At 33.4% G+C, this 10,178-nt stretch overlaps 1 pseudogene; it reads left to right on the top strand.

Moving 5' to 3' along the window:
* Positions 1-9,184: 9,184 nt before the first annotated feature.
* Positions 9,185-9,895, top strand: LOC149550402 (malate dehydrogenase pseudogene; annotated as a pseudogene).
* Positions 9,896-10,178: the final 283 nt, after the last annotated feature.

Raw genomic sequence — 10,178 nt, 5'->3', positions numbered from 1 at the left:
TAGATGAGACATTACCATCAAGGAGACAAAATAATGTATTCAAACACTTCATGGGACATGGTGACAATGGAAAAGATACTACTATTGGATGTTATGAATAGCTTCACCTTATTCCTAATACATTATTTGAAGTAGATAGAATCTGTGTGATCCCACTCCTTAAGATGAATGAAGAGGATAGTTTGAAATCACATAAAGGAAAAGATGAAAATAGATTATGGGATCATAGTGCATCTTTTATTGAGGAAGCAATAAGATTCATTTGGAACAATATAATAAGATCCAACCATGTCATCCCTAAATATTCCTTCATCAAAATTTGTAAGGTTAAAACTCAAATCTGGAATTTGTGTTGTAATATATTGAGGAAAGATAAAAAGAATTTGATTTTATGGCTAAGAATTGTTTCCTCTCTATCAGTGAAATTAAACCCACAAGTTTTGAACACTTCTGAGTTTAGGAACTAGGAATTACTGATAATATAGGAATTTTTGTGGGAAGTCATTTTTATAAGAGTAGGAGAATGTAATATCCCTTATTTTAATCAAAAGTAAATGTAAATAAATAGGGAAATAAAAAAGTAAACATATATTATCATGTATATACATCATACATTGTAGTTAATCATCATTATTTCTTTTACATTCTTACAATCATTCCCAAATGTGCTCATTCATGGTGTATCCACATACATGCATAATGATCCATCATCTGATCATTCTATTGATGTGTGGATATATCCACACAATAATGTCTTTTAGTATCATATTTAGAGATGGCATCATTATGATCCATGATCAAGTGTCACTGCCAATTCATGGATAAGCAATAATTCATGATTTATAGTGAATACTCATGATAATCGGTATCATTCTTATGAGTATAATTATTGATACTTTATTGTTCTATTCATAACATACAATTTACTATTGATTATATTGTTATTAATATTGAATAGCAAAAAATTCATAACAACCAATCTTAATATCATGTTTATCATTAATCAAGACAATAATAATAACTAAAAGCTGGAAGTTGTTCATCATGACATTTCAATTATTATTCCAAAGCCTATAGGCTATCAAAGTGTGAATAAAGAATTGGTTTTGTATTTTTTTCCTTCTAGACTTCACTAATCAAGCATAGTAATTTGATGTAGGAGCATCTTGGGAGTAAGGGCAATCTTGCATCACCAAAAAAAAAATTTCTTTTTTTCTTTTCAATAACGGTTGTTTTAGAGAAGAGTTACTATTTTTAGTAAGTTGATCACACAAGCTTAGAATATTTTGATTTCATAGATGGAGGTTCATCTTTGTTATATCATTATGTTAGTTGTGTTTCATTACCATACCATTTGTATTAGTGAAGTTATTGTGGATTTTTGGTAAAAAATATTTGAGCTCAAGTTTGAAGGCCTTAGAACCTTCAAAATGAGGTTGAACCCCAACTAGCGATGCTTACGTTGTCAGGGTATTGTAGATCAGAAGTTGTCATTTCTAAAAAGTGGTTATAAAAGTTAATCAAAGCTATGATTAAAATTTTATAGCCTCCAAAGTTTGGGCTACCTGAAATTGTTTACCGATGACTCTACATAATAAAATGTGAAGAAAAAACAAATTAGGGTTGGTCAGCCTCAAGAGGTAGAGTTAAATTTCTAGAACCTTCTTGGTCTGTGGAAAATTGCTCGTATAAGAAAGGCTCATAGGGTTTTCTAGGGTAGTTTTGAGTGGTTATTAGTGGCTCTGTCTTACAAAATATTCTAAGGAAAATGTCCATGTGGGTTTGCATGTTGTATTTTTGAAATCTATCATTCCATAGTATTGGAGATAATAAGAAGCCCATTTTATGTTCTTAAAAATTCTTATTATTATTTTATTTATGTTATGTGTTTGTGGTATTAAGGGGATCACCTTCATCATAATTTCATCACAACCTCTTATATATTTGAAAGTGCAAGTATTAAAACCATATTAGAGACAGCTCCAAGGAAACAAAAAATTGCACAATAACTTCAAATAATATCAAATATAGCATCATGTCCATTAATCTCCCTATCATTGCAACATATAATTCATTGTTTATCAGAGGTAGCTCGCAAGGAATGTACATGTTCTACATAGTCATATCAGAGAGAATGATAAAATTATATTGATATTGAAACTTATTTTGCACTCATAGCTTTGTAAGCTTCTAGTAATACATTTTGGCATTGGAATTATAACTGTAAATATATTTATATTATCTATCTCAATTCCTCTCATTGTAGTATTTCTTCTAGTATTTATTGCTATGAATCTTAATTTAAATTTACACTATGCATTCTAGTCCAAAATCAAGGGTACTTATTTCCCACACTTAGTTTGGACCATTATTGGGGAGCATTTTGGAGATTTTCATGTTCCTCCTTTCGAAAGTGATCATGTTATAGATTGGCTTCTTCCACTCAATAATGCAAACAATATTCCCTATGATGATCATACATTGTATGATATTGAATATAATGCATATATTGTAGAATGGGAAGTGATCATGTATTTGTACTTGATATATCTTCTTCTCAAATGGAGAAATATTGTTTGTAGGTATTGGTCTAGGTTTTGTCTTCAAACACTCACTATTTTTATATGAGATTATTCATTAGCAAGGCACAGGGGGGGTATTATGTCTCATACTTTCCTCCTTATGGTGGGATAATTTATTGTATAAAAATGATGTATGTAGCCCTTAAGGGGTCTTGAGTCATTCATCCATCATGAGTCTTATGTATTTTCATCTCTCTTTTTGGGGGAAAGTTTTGTCTTATGAGATTTCCCTCATCCTCTACTTTATGAGAGATTGCATTTCATGTATTATATTTCATAGTGTACATGGCTAAATAACATGGCCTAGTAGCCCATGCCCATATTGCATTGCAAGTTTAAGTGCATTCCATAATTTTCCCTTAAGGGGGTGTTGGTGTAATTAAATATTTACTAATTACACTTCTTACTTAAGATAATGCTTAGTATTACTTAGGATAATGCATAGAATAGTAGTTTGCATATGAGACATCTAGGATTTTGCATTTTTATTAGGCACGTGGTGTAGGAGAAATTCCACTTTAGGTGGTGATATTTTTTATCACATTCCACTTTATGTGTGAGGTCCCCTTTTAGTGTATATATCCCATTATCACCCTCCACTTGTTACACATACTTCATTTCATAATGGAGGATGATCAATCTTTGGTAGACAAGTGATTCCACATTGTGTATTTGACAACATATCTACTTTCTATCATTACCTCTCATTACTTTACTTATATAAGTAGGTCTATTATGTATAATTTTATTATGTCCATTATAAATAATATCATTCTTACATCTCAATGAAAACTTTCTTGTCACTATCTTGTGAAATTTATCTCTATATTTTATTTGATCATTGGGGTGTTGTGGAGTCAGCTAAAAATCTAACAGTTCTAATAGAAAATCACGTACATGATTCACAATATATGGCTTATATTAGTTGTGCTACTTTAGGAGGAGAAATAAAATCCCTTCAAATACTCCAATGAATGTCAAAACCCATTTAGGGGCATATTCTTGACATATTAGAAAATGTGGGGAAAAATAATATAAATATGGTTAGCCTCAAAAAAGGGGAAAATAATTTATAAAACCTTTTAAGGCAGTTAAACTTCCCAATATAAAAAAGGCAAATAAGGGTTACTAGGGGTAGTTTATATGGTGCACATATAGTGACTCTACATTGTATATTATTGTATTGGAAATACCTATGTGGCTATAGAAAGTTTTCTTTTAAATATGGGTATGTGCAAGATCATGGTGGGCCAAACTATATCCTTAAGTGGCAATGTAAAATCAGCAAATCATGTTTATGTCAACTTGATGTGCAATTTTGAACTAGTTATAAAGTTTATATTAAAAAGTTGTAAGAATGGAATCTATAGGAAATTGAATGTAATAAATACAAGGTCCTATATAAAAATAATAATAATTTGATTAGTCAAAATTTCATATTTTAATAGAGTGTTACAAACATTTCAGGACAACAATAAGAAGTAGGTATCGATCTAACCACCTTAATCATAATCAAGTCATAGTATTTTTTATAAGATTCTAGATATCATAAGTAGACTCATACTTGAATGCGATGCATATTTTTGGTATTTTTATTTGAAGGAAATAATTAATTATTGATTTTCTTCTACAACATTATCTGGAAAAAAAGGCTTGTGTGTGACCACCTTAACTAATTCAAACCACTACCAAATTTATTTTTTCTTTTTTCTTTTTTGTATTAGGTGAAACATAGAATGTGACACATCTTTTGGATGTCAAAAATGTTTTGCAGTTTAAAAGTTATAGCTATTTTTCAATCAGTATGTAAATCAACATATTATGGTGTCTTCATTTAAAAATAGGTAATAAATATTTATCAAACTAATATCTTGACAGCAATTATATCGCTACAAAGTTTAAAATGTCCTCTAGAAACCTTTTTATGTCAGTAAATTTTGTCAAATTACAAGCCATCAAATGCCTTGTTAAAGTCTGGAACACCATTAATTGATGCAAATTCATGTTTTTTGAGTTGACCAAGGAGGCTTGTTGATTACCAAGCCTAATTGGATACCCGATAGTCTCTCACCTAAATACATAGAAAATGGAGGGTGTGGACTAGAAGTTTATGAGGGGTCTTGATTATCTCCTCCATGATCCATGTGAATTCCAAGTTGTGTGATTTTTATTTTTATAAATGATGTCTCAATCAAAAAATAGTATGTAGTCTTTTTAATTACAAATTGTGATATATATATATATATATAAATAATAGCATATTAATATATGTTTTAATATATTATATTATATTATATTATATTATATTTTCTTTTAATATATTATATTATACTATATGATATTTATTCTAATGGGGCCAAAGAGGTCATAGCATAACCTATCACCCCTTTCAACACATTTCATGACAACATATGTTCATAGGGGTCCTAGGATCCCTAGGGACATATTATAATTGTTCATATGGGTTGAAAGGGGTCATAGGATAACCTGTGACCCCTTTCAACACATTTCATGACAATGTATGTACCTAGGGGTCCTAGGACCCCTAGGGACCTATTTCATTTATTTGTATGGGTTGAAAGGGGTCATAGGATAACCTATGACCCCTTTCAACACATTTCATGACAACATATGTCCTTGGGGGTCTTAGGACTTTAGGGACATATTAGAATTATTCAAATGGGTTGAAGGGGTCATAAGATAACCCATGACTCTTTCAACATATTTCATGACAATAGATGTCCCTAGGGGTCCTATGACCCCTAGAGACCTATTTCATATGTTCATATGGGATGAAAGGTGTCATAATGACCCCTTTTGACACATTTCATGACAACATATGTCCCTAGGGGTTCTAGGACTACTAGGGACCTATTTCATTTGTTCATGTGGAATGAAAGGTGTCATCATCCACAACCTCAAACTGAAACTCAAAACTGGTAAAGAAACCTATTCACAATTTTGCCACCATTTATCCCAACGTAGATAACCGATCACAGACATCTTCCATGGGACAAGTTATTTGGTTTTTAGGCATTCAGTGATGCAATTTCTATAATTTTGGGTGAAAACATTGTGTGGTTTTGGGCAGAATTAAGTGCATGAAACTAAATAGTGCAATTTCCTATATCAACGGAGTTACACATCAAATGATTTTTCCATCGAATGAGTGGTCTTTTTCTCATTTGATGTAGTAAGGTTGTGATGGAAGGAAGCAGTCAACAAAATGGTTATTGCAACATTGTTGGATTGGAAGACATGTTAGAGCTCATAGTCGCAACGATGCGAGAGTCAAAATCCATGGTTAATGCAACTTTGTAGCTATTTGTGCTAACATTCAAATTTGGGTTGTGAATCTGTGATTGCATAGAATAGTTAGCTTCAAGGGGTTATCATTGGGTCGCTATGGTTAGCAAAATTATGTAGTTTGCAATTGCGAAGCTACGAGGCACATAAAATAGTTAAGGGTGGTCTTCGCATTGTGGCAGGGGTAACTTTGTTAGAAATGGAAAAAGAAATATGTAAATAAGCAATACCAGGAAAGAATCTAAGTGAGTAAATGCATGAAAAGATATTACCATAAAATAGGAGAGAGAAAGCTTCAAGCTCCAACACCATGAGACAAGATATTTGGAAAGGGGAAAGCAAAGAAAACCCCTTGTGACATTATGAATGAGGCATCAAAAGCCTAAGAAGGAAGAGAGAGAGAGAGATAGAGAGCAATGTTCATACAATAATTGAGAAGAGGAAGAAACCTCATTATTGTTGAATGAGAGAGGAGGGTCATCTCTTAAATAGAGATGAGAGAGAGGAGTTAGAATGTAACTCCCATGTCTATGAATGCCACCATTCATATGTGTGTGAGGCCAAGTGTGAGATTCCTCTTAAGGAGGAATAGTCTAAAATTAGAAATTACAATATATATTTGTCCTCACATATTCCACTAGATGACAAAATAAGATGTAGTGGAAAAAGGACAAAAAGGAAATATATTAGGATACCTTGGCTTATATCCTAATATATTACAACAATAAATAAAGAAGGTCTAACCTTGGTTTATAAATACACCAAGGAAAGATTACAACTTCTAACACCCCCCTTTAATCTTTACTTGGGGTAATTACATCAAAGGGTTTTAAACCCATAATTTTTACAAAAATCTGCAACTTAATCTTCAATATGAAATAATTTGATTGTCTTCAAGCCATATGGTACATTTGCAGATCCAAAAGAAGTACATGAGTCCTTTGAATGTGATCATGTGGAAGCATAGACACCTCCAAGAAGGTTCCTTGATGGATCACCTGAAAAAGGAGAAACAAGACAAATATCCACAAGTAGAATGCCATCATATAGGCAAATTTGAAATCCTTTTGAATAAGGATAATAAAATTCTCATAGAGAAATAATGAGTAAAATATGTTACCACAAAACAATGGAGATAACCTGATATCAAGATAAAGTATATGCTCAAAAATTGTCAACAAGGACAAATTTAGAAAAAAAACTTGATCAATGCTCTCATGAAAAGTATATTATACTAATGCACAAATGACCACAGACAAGGCCAACTAATGATACTTGCATCAATCTTGCATCAATCACGTGGATATAGACAGTCCACTTAATGAATCATCCCACTGCAAGTTAATGGGTGATCAATCCATAACATGCATGACTCATGATCTAAGCAATAAACTATGCAGATCATTATCACATTAATATATGAAAATAAAGTAAAAGAGAGACATGCTGATCAAATTAGAATAATCATTATTTGTTAAGATAATCAAAAGAATGGATTATGAGGATATAACAACATATTGCCTTCAAATTGGATCAAATCATTTGAATTTGGAGAGAAAACTCCAATAATAACATCCTCTTCATGGAGGAACAAAACATGGAGGGAAACTCCATAAAAATATTATCCTATCAAAATGGAACAGATAGGATCTAATGGAGGGAAACTCCATATAAAATGAGTGCATACCAATATAGGATGGAGGGTTACTCCATGGGCCAGATAAGGAAACTATGTATCAGTTATACTGAGGGGACCTACATAGTTATCCTTGAAAAAATATTAAGCTCCCTATGCAACTCAAAAAATATCATATAAATCATGTATATCATTGGTGTAAAACCAGAAAATGCCAACATGGGCATAGAATGATGCTATAAACGCATAATAGTGCAACTATGGGCACACCAAAATTCAAAATGAAGGCAAATGTGTAAGATTACTCATAATCCAATCAAAATAAAATGATTTAAGGAAGATAAGCTAAATATAGATATCAGGTATAAAACTCCAATAAGGGTAAACATGAGTATTGAATTCATTTTGCAAAGGTATATATTAATTTTTGAATCATTATAGTCAGAAATTATATATTTATCTGGGCATATATGTGGGCCCCCATATATACTCAAATAAATATACGAAAATAGATTGGTTAAAGAAAATAATCACCTTTCCATACTTAATATTTTGGAAAGTCACAATTTATAAAAAGTCAAAATACTTACCTTGGTTCAAAAATATAACCTCAAGATCATAAGAAAAGATCTCCCCATTTTTCTTTTTTAAGAGTAATTACCTTCATGTAAAATTTGTTATAACTAACCCTGCAAAAAAGGTTAGTAAATAATGATAGAGTTCAGATCTGGCAGATAAGAGGATACTAAAAAAAGTTTAAAAACTTTTCTAAAAAAAACTTGAGAGATAGAATATTACACTTGTCTAATAATGAATGATTACATGCCGAAAATAGGTTGGCAAAAGGCAAAAATAAATGATGCTTCTGTCAAGAGCTAAAAAAAGAAAAGAATCTTGCATGAAAGGACAAAAAAAATGTTACACACTCATCTATTGCTATAATGAGCCCATCTACGATAAATTATAACATTAAAAGCACTGGGTCAACTTGCAGCCAATTATAGATCGTTATTGGCACTTAATCTCTTAGGTAATCCAGTTTACACAAATGTAGGTGAAGAGCTGTGGAGACGTGGGCTCGTATCTGTCCCAGATCAATCCGGCCTCGTAACAGGAAGATGGCACAAAATACTTATAAAATTGTTCCAAGCAAATACGAAACAACAAAACAACTCTCCTTCCAAAATTCATTGACATAAGAACCAAATGTAAGGAAAAAACAAAAGTCACAATAGTTGGTGCAATTCCAAGACTTTAAATCCAACCCACATGAAGAAAATAGAAAATCCCAAACTTACTTCATGTTCTCCGATTTAGGGGTCCAGGAGCGAGTGAACAAGTTAATGCTCTCACCATCGATTCAAACCCTGAGTGGTGATGATAATGAGATCATAGGATTCCCTTGAAAGCCCCTCTGGCTCGCCTTACAAGCTAAAAACCAAAATCTCCGCTAAACTTAGACCACCTCCTTTAACAACTATTTCAATGATATCCAAGTCCCACGTCATTGGGCCATCCCTTGCTTTAAGCTCATCAGATAGCATCAAGATTCAAGATTGAAAAGAAAATAACCTATATAAAAGAAACCCATTTTGCTTCTCTGCAGCTCGTGTTAGCAGTCAGTGCTTTGCAAAGTTTCAGAGCTCAATTTAACAGAAAAATGGTGAAGAATCCAGTCTGTGTTCTGGTTACTGGAGTTGTAGGGCAAATAGGCTATGCTTTGGTTCCAATGATTGCTAGAGGCATAATGTTAGGTGCAGATAAGCCAGTTATTTTGCATATGTTGGATATTCCACCAGTAGCAGAGTCTCTGAATGGAGTGAAAATGGAGTTGATTGATGCCGCCTTCCCTCTTTTGAAAGGTGTTGTTGCGACTACGGATGTTGTTGAAGCATGCAGTGGTGTGAACATAGCTGTCATGGTTGGTGGATTCCCGAGAAAAGAGGGAATGGAAAGGAAAGATGTAATGTCCAAAAATGTATCAATCTATAAGTCACGGGCCTCAGTACTGGAACAACATGCTGCTCCAAACTGCAAGCTCTTAGTTGTAGCCAACCCAGCAAATACCAATGCACTGATATTGAAAGAGTTTGCTCCTTCCATTCCAGAGAAGAATATTACATGCTTGACAAGACTTGATCACAATAGGGCTCTTGGACAAGTTTTAGAGAGGCTGAAGGTGCCTGTTAGTAATGTGAAGAATGTTATAATTTGGGGAAATCACTCTTCAAGTCAGTACCCCGATGTCAACCATGCAGTTGTTGAAACTGCAGCTGGAGGGAAATCGGTGTGACAACTTGTTGCTGATGATGCATGGCTGAATGGGGAATTCATTACAACTGTACAGCAGCGTGTGCCGTTGGGAACGTAGACAGCATCCAAAATATAGGGACTATAGGGACTAGATCTCCTCTGTTCTCCGCCTCTGTTCTCCTTCGGCTGGGCTCTTCAGGCCAGTACTTTGTAAACATGGGGTGGGAAGCCCGAGAATGTGGGCAAGGCCCAAGCTGCCTTCTTGTCATGATGCAAGGCCAATTCTGAGGTCACTTTGGGAACCTATGAACTCTTTTTTTCAGGCAGGATAACGAATGGCGGATGGGGGTGGTGGCCAAAAACAATCATGGGTCTTCTCCATAGTTGAAAATCCTAATGGG

Source organism: Cupressus sempervirens, chromosome 7, assembly GCF_028749045.1.
Source record: "Cupressus sempervirens isolate cs-2001-9-10 chromosome 7, ASM2874904v1, whole genome shotgun sequence".
In the NCBI taxonomy this organism is placed as follows: domain Eukaryota; kingdom Viridiplantae; phylum Streptophyta; class Pinopsida; order Cupressales; family Cupressaceae; genus Cupressus; species Cupressus sempervirens.
This window is presented reverse-complemented; position numbering and strand designations above follow the sequence as displayed.